Here is a 13,664-nt window from a genome sequence, read left to right as displayed (position 1 = left end):
TAAGGAGGTAAAGAGTCTGACCAGGGACACTCTGTGTCCTAAACTAGATATTTTATCAGGGTCTTTTTCACAGCTTATGAGCTTTCACTCCTCAAACAGTAATACAAATGTATTTTCACTATTTATATATGGAAAATAATGGTTTTCAATGTATGAATTACAATTTCCATTATTCTAAAATTGAGCAGAGTAATTAGATTGTCAAAGTGGTTTTCATGCCTAATAGACAAAATAAACAGTGAAAAAGGTAAGATTTGTTTTGGTTTGAATTTTTATCTCATGCAAAGGCTATAAAAGCTCAGTAAGACACGAACTATTTCTGGGGTTTTTGTTTGTTGCTTTCTTTTTTCTCTGGACTTCTGACAAGTTTGACTCTCTCTATTTTTTGTGTTTCTATCCACACAGTTTATGGTAATAATGATAATGGAGGCAATGGAGGGCATCATTAGAGAGAGCACTGTGGTTCATAGAAGGAATCAACTAACAGTGTAAGCAAGTGCTGAAAGGAAGTGGATGGAAAGAATTTTGGACTATGAGAGGAACTTGAATTGTTAAGATTTTTCTTTTGAATTTCTCAGTGGGGCATATGTCTTTGCGATTTATGTAAAAGTGGCCAGTTTCAATACCACACTCTTTGTTTTGGACTCACAGCCAAGGGCAGATGTTTCACTGACTGCAATATGAGATCTTTGTTGCTACTTACCACGCTTTTATTTTGTTCACTTTTAGATACAGAAAGGTAGAGAAATTTTGGGAAATGTGTGAATGGATCAGCTAAATGAACATAGGGGTTGGTTTTCATTCAGCAAAATCTGGACTCTTCTCCAGTTACTTTCAAGGGGAAAATTTGGTCTCTCTTGCTTATTTGCAGATTTTTTTTGTATAAGAAAATAAAGTAAATCTGGATATAGCAAGTTCGCTAAGTGTTGTATACATGTGAATGAAGCTTTTAACTGTAGATGCTAACATTGCTGTGGTTTGTAGGACACAAAACCTGTATTTTTGAAGGAAATTCTGCATTACAAGTACTCATCCATACTCTACACTCGCTGAGGTTTTACATCTCCTCAGGAGCACGTATTAGAGGCATCCAACCTTGAGCACTTTGCAAGAAAGTAATTTGGCATATTTAAGCACAAGTAAGCTTTCTGTTCTTGACAAAAAAACAGCTGCCATTGGCCTGGAAAACTGTTCATACCATTTGCATTTTTACAGATCCTGTTTCAATACGTTGCAACTATTTTACTGATAAAGCATTAGTAGAAAAGTACAATTCAGTCATTTCAATGTCATTTCTAGTAATTTTTTTAAACAGGCTTCTGGCCTTTTAACACCCAAAAAAAATGCAAAAGGGGTGAGAGGGAAGAAGGCCAGGAGAAGTCTTTGTAGTTTATATAAATTGTACTGCACTTGAAGAGCTGCCCTGCTAGAGGGGCTGCCTGATAACTGTGCTGATTTCCTGCAGAAAATGCTCCCTCTTTTCTTCATCTGGCTCAGTTCCTAGACATTGGCCAGCTCAAATGACCTGAAGGAGCAAGAGGTTGGGATGGACTGACAAACTTGGACTGTGGTCTCTGCTCTCCTGACTTCTGCTACTGACATTATGAATCATGTTCTTTGCATGGAACGTAAATCACAGATTTTTACAAAATCTGGATGAATAGCATTGTTGTGCATTAAGTCTTCATATGGATTAATATCCTTAAAAGTGACTCAGTTTTCACAATTCTTGTCTTAATTACCTTGTTAACAATGCACATATCTCCAAGGCCCTGAAAGAAGACACCATTTGCGATTTTAAGCCCATTAACAAGGTAGTCAGGATATTCCTCAGGTATTTTCAAAAGTAGCTCTGTTGAGACATTTACTATCTAGGGTATGTAGGAAATCACTTTGGGAGCGCATCAAGGATGTAAAATTTAGGAATAAGTGAGGTGTTTCTGTCAGGCAGACTATCTCTCAACTAAGTTACTGATGTAGAAATATATATATTCACGACTAGCACATTGGGCCAGTACTTACTGCGTTGCATCATATTGCATTGCATTATTGAGTATATTGTTATTTGTTTCACATTGCGCATACAATTTTGTATTGACATCCTGCCTGCATTGTAAATATTGTCAGCACAAAAACTGGAGGGTTGTCAGCTTCTGTCAGAAAGGAATCAGTGGAGCTCTTTCATACACTTTCATGCATGCTGTTAAGAAGCAGCTTGTTTTACACTGTGTAGTACGTCTCTTCTATGTTTCCCCTAAAAAAAGTAAAAAAATGCAACTGGTATCAAATAGTAAAATATAAAATATGGCCATTAGGAACATCTGCTAAGATGAATAAGAAATTTCCGAACTGATATTGTGAGGCAGGCCTTGGGAAGAAATCACTGCTCTGGTAGGAACCTGGTGCAGGTATAGAAGATTAGAAGTGTAGCATCTGTTAAGTTAAAATTCTTAATTGGAAAAAAATCCACAGTTGAAAACCATATTCTTGTAAATACAGTTTGCTTACATTTTCAAATGAATTGGGAAAAGAAATGTGCAGGTCAAAACCCCCTTACTGCCTGTAAAACAATGAGATGCAATGTAATGATAATTTTTTGCCACCAGAGAGCTCTTATTGCATTGTATTAACAACCCTATTCAAATATTTATTCATGGGCACCATAATTAATTCTCATGAAGTGAAAATACCTTCATATTTATATTCTCTCCTTTTCTTCGTTCCCCGCTCTACTGGCAATTCCCACGGGGTTATTTCCTGTCATCAAACTGCGTTAAGGAAAAAAATGGCTGCATAACTGATTACATAGCCAGAAATAGCATTTCCAAAATCACAAAAATGAATTGCCTACTGAAACTAGTTTAACTTACTGATTGTTTTCATAATGTGGTTTAAAAACCCTATAATTCTTATGATCATATATTTTCAAAAAGGCATAAACTGTGAAACTCACAATGTATTTAAAATATGTGTTTTCTGTGAAGAAGAGGTAGCCAAACTTGAAAGAACTGATGAAGAAAGAGATCTCTGGACAGAAGTAGAAAAATATTTTTCCTGGATTTGGAATTTGATCTCATTCCGTTCAAGTCAATATTAGTGATGCTGGGTTAAATTGTTCATGGACAGACCCTGTTTCATCTGGGGCCTCAGATGTGACTTTAATATGCTACAGGTCTGAACAACTAAATTTTTATTAATAGCTTATACTTTTAAAAAATAAAATACGTTAACCTATGTATTTGTTCCAATAGCTGTGACATTTCCATGTCTGTTTTAAGTTTCTGTAATGATGAAATAAGGTTTCCTGTCCGTTATGGATGATAAAGTAACTTTTTTGGTGTTTGAAGTTCAATGGGCTTTATAGGCAGCTCTCTGATATATCATCATTAACCTCTTTTTCTGCTATTAACATTCAAACTTGTCCTTACCCAGTATTTCACTGTCAGCCTACATGGCTTCTGCACTTGATTCTACTTCACCATTCACCTTGTGTGTACCATATACAGTCTGGGTGTTAAAAGCTGCAAATGGGAAAAGCGGCACTTCACAGTTGCAGAGGTGCAGAGTTTTAGCCAAGGTTGAGGAGTACTAGATCAGGCTTCTTAGGAGAGGCCTGTTATCTTCACAAGTAATAACTGCTAAGGTATTTTTGCACATGTGACTTAAAGTATCATTAAATTCTAATATAATTTATTAAACACAATACATTAAAATACAGTTATATTTTCTTTTGTAAACTTATTTTTCCAAATTTATTTCTGCATCCCCATGTAGTAAGTGATCCTGGGCTGATTTGTCACACTTTCAAACTATTTCAGGCTCCTAGTCATCAATCTATATTTTGTGGACCAAATTTTACAGGTTTCAAATGCAGTTATTCCTAAAACCAAATTAATCGGCCACAGATGAATACTACTGTCTTGCTATGGCCTGGCACAGTTTCTGCCAATTATGCTGCAAAGGTATTGTATCTAGTTTCTCAGTTTGACAGCTGGTCTGAGCAAACCATCATAAATATCTAGGCTGAGTTTTCTTCTTACGACAAATCTACGCCAAACAAACTTTTCTGATAACTTTATTATTTTCAGTAAAAGCAACTATTAAGACAAACACTTGAATAAACAAACGATGCTATTCAGAGTATATCAATCCTAAATACTTGCTAGCAAATCTTTAGCTAAGGAAGGAGTGGGATTTTCAGAAGGCTCTCCTGCCTTCTTCCTGCAGGAGAGCCCCCTCTCCAGAACTGCCCTACCTTTGAAACCCCCCCCATTCCTGTCGGTGCCTCAAGTGTTAACCTTAAATCTTCTAAGGTGATTCATGTCCTGGGCATAACCAGACATCTGAAAGCTTTGAACTCCATTCCTCATGCCCCCTAACCAAGATCCTGAAATTAGTGGTGACATTTGTCTGGTCACAGTAAATGTCCAGACATAAGGTGGTGTTTAAAAGCTTTGTAGAGGCCAATGAGGAGACATACACAGGTACAGGGAGTTTGGGTAACTAATTCAGGCCTCCACACCTACCTTTTGGAGAGCAAACTAGGTGAGATAATCCTGCCTTGCCTCCCACTCTTGTGTACCCTCCTCCCTCACCTTCCTTCCACAGGTTTTGTCCCTTCTCAGAGAATGCATGGGGAGAGTTGATACAGATAAATACACTACATGGGATTGGAAGGAGCTTTCCCCAGATCCCAAAACCCCATCGCTGTGTGAGTTGTGACATCCCTCAGAGATGACAGTGTGCTTCCCAGGCTGAGGAAAGTAGTACAGCAATGTTGATTGCCATTTCTTTGAAGTTTGAGTTATTTGTAGCATAAGCCAGCTAAACTATTAGGGGAGCTGGACTTGCTTTTATATTCCTGAACCATCTCCATACGTCATGTGGACATCTGTTGTAGTTAGTTCAGAAAAAAATAGTGTATTCTTTTCCTCTCTTTTCCTTAATTCTAATGTCTAGTAAGATTTTGCACATGGGACTTGCAGAAACCCACTCAAGGATTACTTGGCTCTTACGGCGATTTGTCAGTTGGATTTATCTGCTTTGAATTAAGATGAGCCACTTGGCTTCTTCATTTTCGCTTCTGCTATCAGGAAGGGTTTGGTAGGAGAAGTTAGAGAGTTACATACCAGATGCTCCAAAACACTCGGTGGTGGTGTCGTATTCACTGATGTTTGAGCCCAGAAACGTTGGCTAGAAACCCTCCATGCAGTGACAACATTCTTGGTACTTTGTAAACTGTATTTATTATTAGCAAATAACAAATATTTGGTACAAAAGCCATTTCTTCTCTGTCTGTCTTCCTATCGTGCCCATCAACACTGTATACACTATGTAAGACAGAACTTTCCTTCAGTGAAATATTTCAGTGACATCTGTTTGATTTTGCATTGCTCTGCTCCATGGAGCAGTAAGGGCCATCAGGGAATGCCTGCTGAGGTGCCGGGGATTTCATTGTCTTGGCTAGAACTGTTACGCACAAGCTTAACTGCTTGGCTATCCAAAGAAACGAAATGCTGCGTTGTAGGTCTAGCACTGACAGATTCAAGGCTGTCACCTTTCACCAGGGCCGTGCCTGTTTATGTGGTGAGTGTTCTTCAGAAAATGCCCCAGCTCCCCCAAACCAGGGTCTGAAATCATGCTATTTCAACACATGGCTAAATCAAGATCATCCCTTCAGCTAAACTTTTGATTTCACTTGTAGTTCAGTTCTTCACTTGCAGTTGGAGGCGTGACTGAAGAAACAGCTCAGTGCAGGCTGCAGTTGCCGAAATACTGGGCTGCTTCAGGGTACGTGGCAGTCTGTGGCATAGGCGATGGTATAGCAGTTGTGTCGCAAGCAATTCCCAAACTGAATTAAAGCTGAGAGTAAACTACAGTCACACTCGGGCTGCAATCGGCATTGGTCTTACAACCGGTATTTATATATCATTGATGCAGCAAAAGGTAATTCAAGGATGGGTTGCAAATGGCAAAATTAACATCAGTTGTCTGAAAACTAGGTATTTAATCACAACAAATACAATTCCTCTCTAGTTCGAAAGAGTAGCTAGATGAGATGAAAAAGGGGGACAGATGAGATGAATTCTAAGTAAAACTTCATAATCCAAATAAAAATAATAACTTTTTATTCAGAAAGTACACATAATTTTTTAATTCATAATGGTTTTGGCTAACTTTTCACAGTAAGGAAATTCACAACACACGTTTACAACTGATGGTGTAACTCTGGATATTAAAGATGAAAAATTGTTTGATTTTATAATAATTTAAGAAAATTATTCCTCTAGTAAGATGCTAAATTAGGTGGGAATGCCTAATTGTACTTAATGCATTATACATGGAAATCTTTAATATTTCTTAATTTCAAAAGTGGAAGAAAAACTTTAATTATGCAATCGTTTTTGCTGACAGTCTAAATTCTTGGATCCATTTTCATTTTTAGGTATCAGAAAGAAATTAGAGAAGTAATTGTGACAGGTTTTGTAGATGCAGAGATTTTACTTTTTTTTTTTTTTAGACTACTGCTTAATTAGCTGTGTTCTCCCAGAGTGATGGAGCAGCTTGATGTGTTTCCACTTTCTGAGGGATCCCAGGCAAAAAATTCTTCTTGTGCAATTTAATTCATATTAGTGACACGCATTTCATGAATTCACTTCAGTTCAACAGAAGAGCAGTTGCAAAGCTAGTTTAAAGAGACGAAAATATTTTAAAAGATACGTTATTTTTACTTCAGATAGTTCCCTACTCTGACAGCAACGAAGCAATCTGGGAACATTTTTATATCACTGCTATTTTCACATAAAAATTGAAATATGGAGAAACGAAGGAGCGCATTTTCATCATGGAGGCTTCAGTTTTAAAGGAACTCACTTTTGCAAAACCAGGAGAGGAAGTCTCAAAAACCTTTTGGAGAAAACTCAGTTGCCTTAAAATGATTCAGCACGTAGCTTGATGTTTCCCTCATCCCACTCCAGTGGTTGCTGCAAGCACAGTGCTACGGGGGAAGGACACTGGCCACTGATGGTTACTGCTGTCCCCATTTGGGAGGCGCTGCCCAGGGTCACAGGGTTACGTCAGCTCCCTGTTTTTGCTCCTGCGAGGCAGCTGTTGGGATGGCTGCCAGCTGGGTGTCACATTAGTCGAGCAGATCAGGGTCAGTGTTGTGCCATTAGTGACTAAAACCCCCTCAACAGGCCCTCTGCTACGGGCAGGCGGCAGGGAGCCTGCTGGAGGAAAGCTTTGTTGTAGGGAAGGCTATTTTTGGGGGGAGCCTTGGCAATCTAGATTGTTTCCTCTCTCTTACTCCTCGTTTCTGCCTGGCTGACATTTTGGCACAACAAATCTGTCACCATTCCTAAATCCCCAATTGATTTAAATGTAATACTTTATTAATGTCCTGGATGGTTGATCAGGTGCAGACCTCTTTCCTAGCTTCAAAATGAATTCCAAACAGCAGCTAAAATACAGAGATATGTCAATGTCTTATTGTGTGTAATGACACATAGCTGAAAAAAACCATTCACAAATACACGTGATGGAAGTATATTTTGTAAGTGATGAACAAACGATTGTGAAGAACATAAAAATTGCAAAATGGAAATATTTTTGAGGACTGCATTAACTTACACATGAATTAGAGCAACCAATAAAACAAAAAGAGAAGGAACTTCAGATTGTCCTTTTTGTTCTCATCTACATTGTCCTCAGAAAAGAGTGAACAAAGTTGTTTAATACAGTTATTCTAAAACACTGTTATCTCATTTTTCAAGCCTATCTGTTGACAGAAAAGTACTTTTAAACCTGCAAAATCCCAGATAGTGAATATAATCTGTGAGATATTTCCAAGCAAGAGTGGATGAATATATTTGCACCAGTAAACTGGTTTGCTGTGGAATTAATCTTACCCTGTAGAAATCAGATTAATTAATTCAATTCTATATTTCACAGTAATAATCTTCAATACAGAAACTACAGAGTAACCAAATTATTCTCAAATATGTATTGGATAAAAAAAAAATTCCCTTCAAAATCAGGTATACTCAGTGTATGGAGCAGTAATGTGATTGCCATCAACGTGAATATAAGGGAGAAGCAAAATTAAACCCACTAAGAAGTTTCACAAAACATGATGTAGTTTTTAGACAGCTAAACTGAGAGAAGCAAAATATTAAATGATCCTTCTAAGTCCTTTTATACTGGTGAGTAGGTCTGCCCAGTGCAAACTTGTTTCTTAGTCAGAAAAACTTGTTAACTCTTACATCTGTCACACAGGTTACTTTAACTGAAGTTACTTTGGTTCCAAATGGTAAAACTTAAGCTTTGACTTCACCAAAGTATTCATAATCCTCACATGCATAATTTTTTTTTTTTTTTAATCACTGCATTACTTTCTCATTCTGTGCTGCATTCTTGCCCCACCTGGGGCAAGATTCAGCCTCAGAAAACAGAACATTTAGTTAGGTAAAAAATTTCATGTTTTTAAAATCAGGCCCCATAAAGTCTTTCAGAACCAGGGAAGCTACACAACTCTATTACATTCTTTATTCATTATTATTTTATTGACAAATAACTTTTTATTTGAATATGAATCACTGTTACTGATAGCAGAAATGAATGAGCTGGAATCTCATAGTTAACTATAATGGCTTTTTTATTGTTGTTGTTTGGTCTAATCTAATTTGCTTTTAATGTAGCAGAATTTTGATGTAGTGATTTATCTGGCTATTGGGAGCAAAAATATGCAATTAGGGACATGTGAGTTGGACCAGTTGGAGAATCGGTTAGAGAGCAAGTACAATTTCACCACAATATAAAACCGGGAGCCAGATCAAAATACATCTGAAAAACAAGAGAAAATGAATAGCTGTTTGCTACATACATACATACATATGTACCATATATGTGTGTGTATATATGTATGGTCAAACTAATTTTTAAGTCCCAAATGACATTCGTAATTGGAATTTTTATAGGGCTTTTACTATATCGTTAGTCTTCAGAGTCATTGCACCCCCATATTAAAAAAAATAATCAATCTACCTATATAATCAGTTATTTTATACAAGTCAACAACATCTGGTTGCCACGTTACAAAAAATATCTGATATTCTAAACCAAAATAATTTTAAATAATTTTGACCACTGTTGTTTATTTTCATCAATATGCACAAAGCACTAAAATAACCATTAATAGCATCAGATTTGTGTTGCCAATTCATAATGATTTCATGAAGTAAAGCATTTAAGACTAAATAATCTTTTCTTATTCCTAATTCCTTCTGTGTGAGAAATACTTAAAAAAAAATGCCTTTTAACAGAGCTAGAGGATCCTGTCAGGAATACTCTATTTCTCTTTCTCTCTCTCTGTTAAAATCTGTATAAACTAATGACTTTACAGACAGCTTGTTAGTAGATAGATAAATTCAGGCTTCCAGCCCTTGTCTTTGTTTTTCAAATGAATATCAGCAACCACTATGTAAAATCAGCAGCATACAAGTTAAACAGAAGTAGCAGATGGGTGAATTTCACACAGTCTATTCAAAATTAATATGGATGGGTGTGGGGGCAAAGAGAGGGAAGCATGGGAAATTATAGTGTTTTGTTGGTACAAAATGACAGAGTTGAAAAACATTAGCTTTTTCACAGGAATAGAAAATGTAGAAAATGGGAAAAGATTAAGGCCTAAATGAAATGATCTGAATAGTGGCTTTTACCTACTTTGGCAGATGGGAGGGATAAATTTTCTGTGCTGCTACTATTTTTTACTTTGCTCTGTATTAGGAATAAAAGCATGGAAAACTTAAATTCAAGCTCTCCTTCCATTACCATGCAAGAAAGACACAATAGACAATTATTGGGTTTTAAATATTTTTTTAACAACTGCCAATGGAGTGAAAATTAACCTTATTTGGCTACCACGCATCTTGCGAAGTCTTTTGCTATGTGAAAAAGACTTGATAATTTACTGTTGATAATAATATCAGCTGTCACTCAACTAGTTTGAACGGCATAATGCACACACCGTGAGACAGAATTTTGCTTTGTTATTATTTTTAGATACTATACACCTAGGAAACTGAGTTAAATACAGCTAGCTCAAACACATGCATAGGCAGATAATAGGCAATATATAATATACTACACATTTTCTCACACATTTTTTTCTTTGCCAAAGGAAACCAGAGTAACTTACACTTTCTCAAAATTGCCCCTAAGGTCTGTTTCCAAATAATGTTTCGTGGCTGTTAAAACTGAGATTCTTTCTTATTCATCTGACAGTTTCAACAATCAGGGAGAGTTGTATTTGTATAATGAAAAAAGACCTGCAATAGGTAATACAACTTCATAGTACAGAGTATTTAAGTAAAGATGATGTCAACTGCAAAAGCACAGAGAGGAGCAGAAAGTATGTACTTTCTCGATGTTGCTATTGAATATCTAGAAGTACAAAATGGAGCATTTAGAGAACTCACAAGTAAGCATTTATAACACAATAACAGTATTGCAATGTTAGAGCATGTTTGTGGTGTTCACTTATGGCTTATTACCGAATTGGGGAGCCATTCATACGACAACATTGCTATTCCCTGTGAAGCTATGCTTTGAGTACTGACTGAATGGTAGCTCTAGATTAAACTGCTGGCTTTGAACTTGTAGGCAATGAAAGACTTATTTGCCTTTGATATTGGCCCGTAATGTGTAAAGAGAATGAGACTAGAAGGGGAGAGAAAAACTGAAAATAAACACTTGAGCTTCAAGGTAATGCCAAGACACTCTACTAAGTACCTTACAGCTATACTTCCCATGCCTGGAGTGAAAGAATAAGCTCAGAGTTTGGCTAATTCCTAGTATTAAAAAAGTAAGGGCACTTTCAAATACTAATGACTTCTGTGAAGTTAGTGTACAAACTATTAAACAAGACTTCATGCAGCAGTTCTTACTTTCAACTTTAAGCTTAGCTGGGATTTCGGATAAATTATCAAGTTTTCTCTTGTGCTGTGACTAGAAAAGTAATAATAGTTAATTAGAGTCTGTATGAATCAACTGATCTCAGAGTTTTACAGTGTTTTAAATATAAATAAAAATCTGGCTAGAGTTCAGAATATGATGACGTATATATATTAAATTACATATTTTGCTTAGAACCGTGAAATTTTTTTTTGTCCTTTCTCTTATCAATTGCCACCACAGCTAATGCGAATTATGATTAATAGATTCCCTGAGTAAGGATGGACTGCTCTTGCCTACAAGCTTGTGGATTTTTTATGTGGTGTATTGAGGTCTCTTTAAATAACATCTCTGATATTATTTCTTCAACATTACTTTTTCATGTATCCATCAGCTGCTGTTTTCAGAATTTCACTTTGCTGTGTGTTTGATACTTGTAACTCTCTAAAAGAGCACGTATGAATAAGAATCATATTTTATGTGACCTGTGTGAGAATATTCCTAGAAAATATAAAATCACTATATGGCAACATCCTATCACGGGAGCCTCCCCTCTCCTCCAAATACCGGCATTGAGGTGTTTTGCATTTCTGTTAAGTGTACCTAATCAGTAACTTTACTTTAATCAGAATTTAAATACTACAACAAAACACTTCTCAGAAATATGAAGTACAATTCACGTCTTTGACATGCCTAGAAATAAAGCGGAAAGGAAAAAGAGAATCCCAGGAAAACAGGAATCCTGTCAAAGAGAGTTGGTGCCTGAAGTTCTCTGCAGGGATGAAAAAGGCGTAAAAGCCCCATGTGAAAACTAATACCTTGTTGACCAAGACCAAGCTTCACAGCTCATTACAGTGTCTGTGGCTATTATGCAGATTCCTTAACCAAATGTATACTCTAAAATATTTTCTCTGCGTTCAAAATCTAAAGGCTGACATAGGATTCACAGGGAGCGTTTGACTTGGGAAACTCATGCAGGAAAGACTTGGCAGAATTAGTCTGACAATGCATTTAATCAGTTGTAATGATGTGAGGAGTCTGCATATGGGTTATTCATCCTGTTTGGTGTTGGGGAATTGCTACATGTATCTGTCAGACAGAAAATTCTGTTCTGAATTTAAGGTTTGGTTGCCTTCCCTCCTGTATTGTGTATCTATATTTTGCTGCCAAGTCAATAGGGAGTGACATGAAAAAATATTGCACCTGTCACAGGGACCATAATGGAACGTCATTAAATACAGTTTTTCATTCAGTCAAACAGAGATCTTATGAATAAATGGATGGCTATCATACAGAGCAAACTGGTTTTTTTACATTTAAATTACACTGTTGTTTTTAATGAGGAATTATATAAACCTGACAGAATTCTCCTTTTAAAAGAACGTGCATCTTTCTTAGATGCACAAGGTGTTTTCCTCCTCATATTAGATACAACTGGAAAAGTCTAAATCTGAGTAAAAGAGCAGGAGAAGCAAAAAGATTTTGAGAAGTCACACACTTTTTGAGATGTACCTTCAATACTGTAGAGGACTATGTTTAGGACCATGAAATGTTAAAGATTTCTGAGGGCAAATAGACAATTATTAGTGCTGTTTCCTCATAGTAACTAAGTGAGGTAGGAGCGGGTCTCAGAACCCTTGTGACACTTTCCTCTCTATTTGCTTCAGTTGACACATGCCGCCGAAGAGGTGAGCTGTAAATCCAGGATACTTCTCAAGGTTGAAGTTGTGGACAAGAGAATGTGCTTACGCTATTCGTTGCAGGGTGCCAAGTATCAGCACTGCTTCAGAGAGCTTGCTAATTTATTTTGTAAAGAAGAAATGGACAGAGGACCTGTGTTCAGGACACATGCCAGAAGGAGAGAAAAAAATTTAAAAGTCCTCCAATCTGCCAGCATCAAAGGATATTTCAGAATATATTATATATTAGCTGAGGGATATGAGACTTAACCTCAGTGGATTTCCAGGTGGCCGGCTAGGACAGCTTTGCTGCAATTACACAGTGATTCTGTTGACTCACTTGCCTCCTTTAATTTTGGTGAGAAAAGCAGCATATTGCACTGCATAATTTTTTTTTACCTTTTCACCCTAGGAATTTTACATAATACATGGAGGTATTGCTTACTGCCATAGTATTAGTGGTGTGGGTGACTGGAACAGCCAAGTGGGCTTAGAATAAGTTAGTAATTTGCCCTTAAAATAAAAAATCTGAATGGTCATGTTTAAAAAAAGATAAATATAGTTTAAAACGTTCTTTACAGAATGCCCCTCGTAAACCAATTCAGATGCAATTTTCATTTCAGGTTGCAAGACAACGATGGTCATTTAACAGTGCAGATAATTCAGCCCCTTGTCAGCACCACAAGGAAGGCACCTTCATACATCTAAGTGTTTCCTGTACCTTTTTCATTGTTTGAAGCAGGTTTTGTACTGAGTGTTCCTGCTCACTGTTTGTAATGAAATTCTGGAGAAGCAGTGGAGATATCAAAGTTCAAGAAACCTTGAAACTTATTTATCTAAAGATTTGGAAAGACATTTGGAATGGCATTAGAAACAAAGAAAGAATAAGAAGTTCCCAGACAGGATTTAATATAGTATAAAAGTAACAAAAAAACCCCACTAATAAAGAGTTAAAAACCTGTTAAACTGTAATAGCATAATCATAATTTTTGTGTCATGGCATCTGATTCCCTTACTGATATTAGTTTTGTTGAC

General features: G+C 36.6%; 1 protein-coding gene across 1 annotated transcript in view; it reads left to right on the top strand.

Annotated features, from left to right (window-relative positions):
• Nucleotides 1-13,664, top strand: part of NALF1 (NALCN channel auxiliary factor 1) — a 492,061-nt gene that overhangs the window by 104,740 nt on the left and 373,657 nt on the right. The gene's annotated exons all lie outside the window — the stretch shown is intronic.

This window comes from Rissa tridactyla, chromosome 1 (genome assembly GCF_028500815.1).
Source record: "Rissa tridactyla isolate bRisTri1 chromosome 1, bRisTri1.patW.cur.20221130, whole genome shotgun sequence".
Lineage (NCBI taxonomy): Eukaryota > Metazoa > Chordata > Aves > Charadriiformes > Laridae > Rissa > Rissa tridactyla.
The sequence above is the reverse complement of the archived record's forward strand: the minus strand, read 5'-3'. Positions and strand labels throughout refer to the sequence as shown.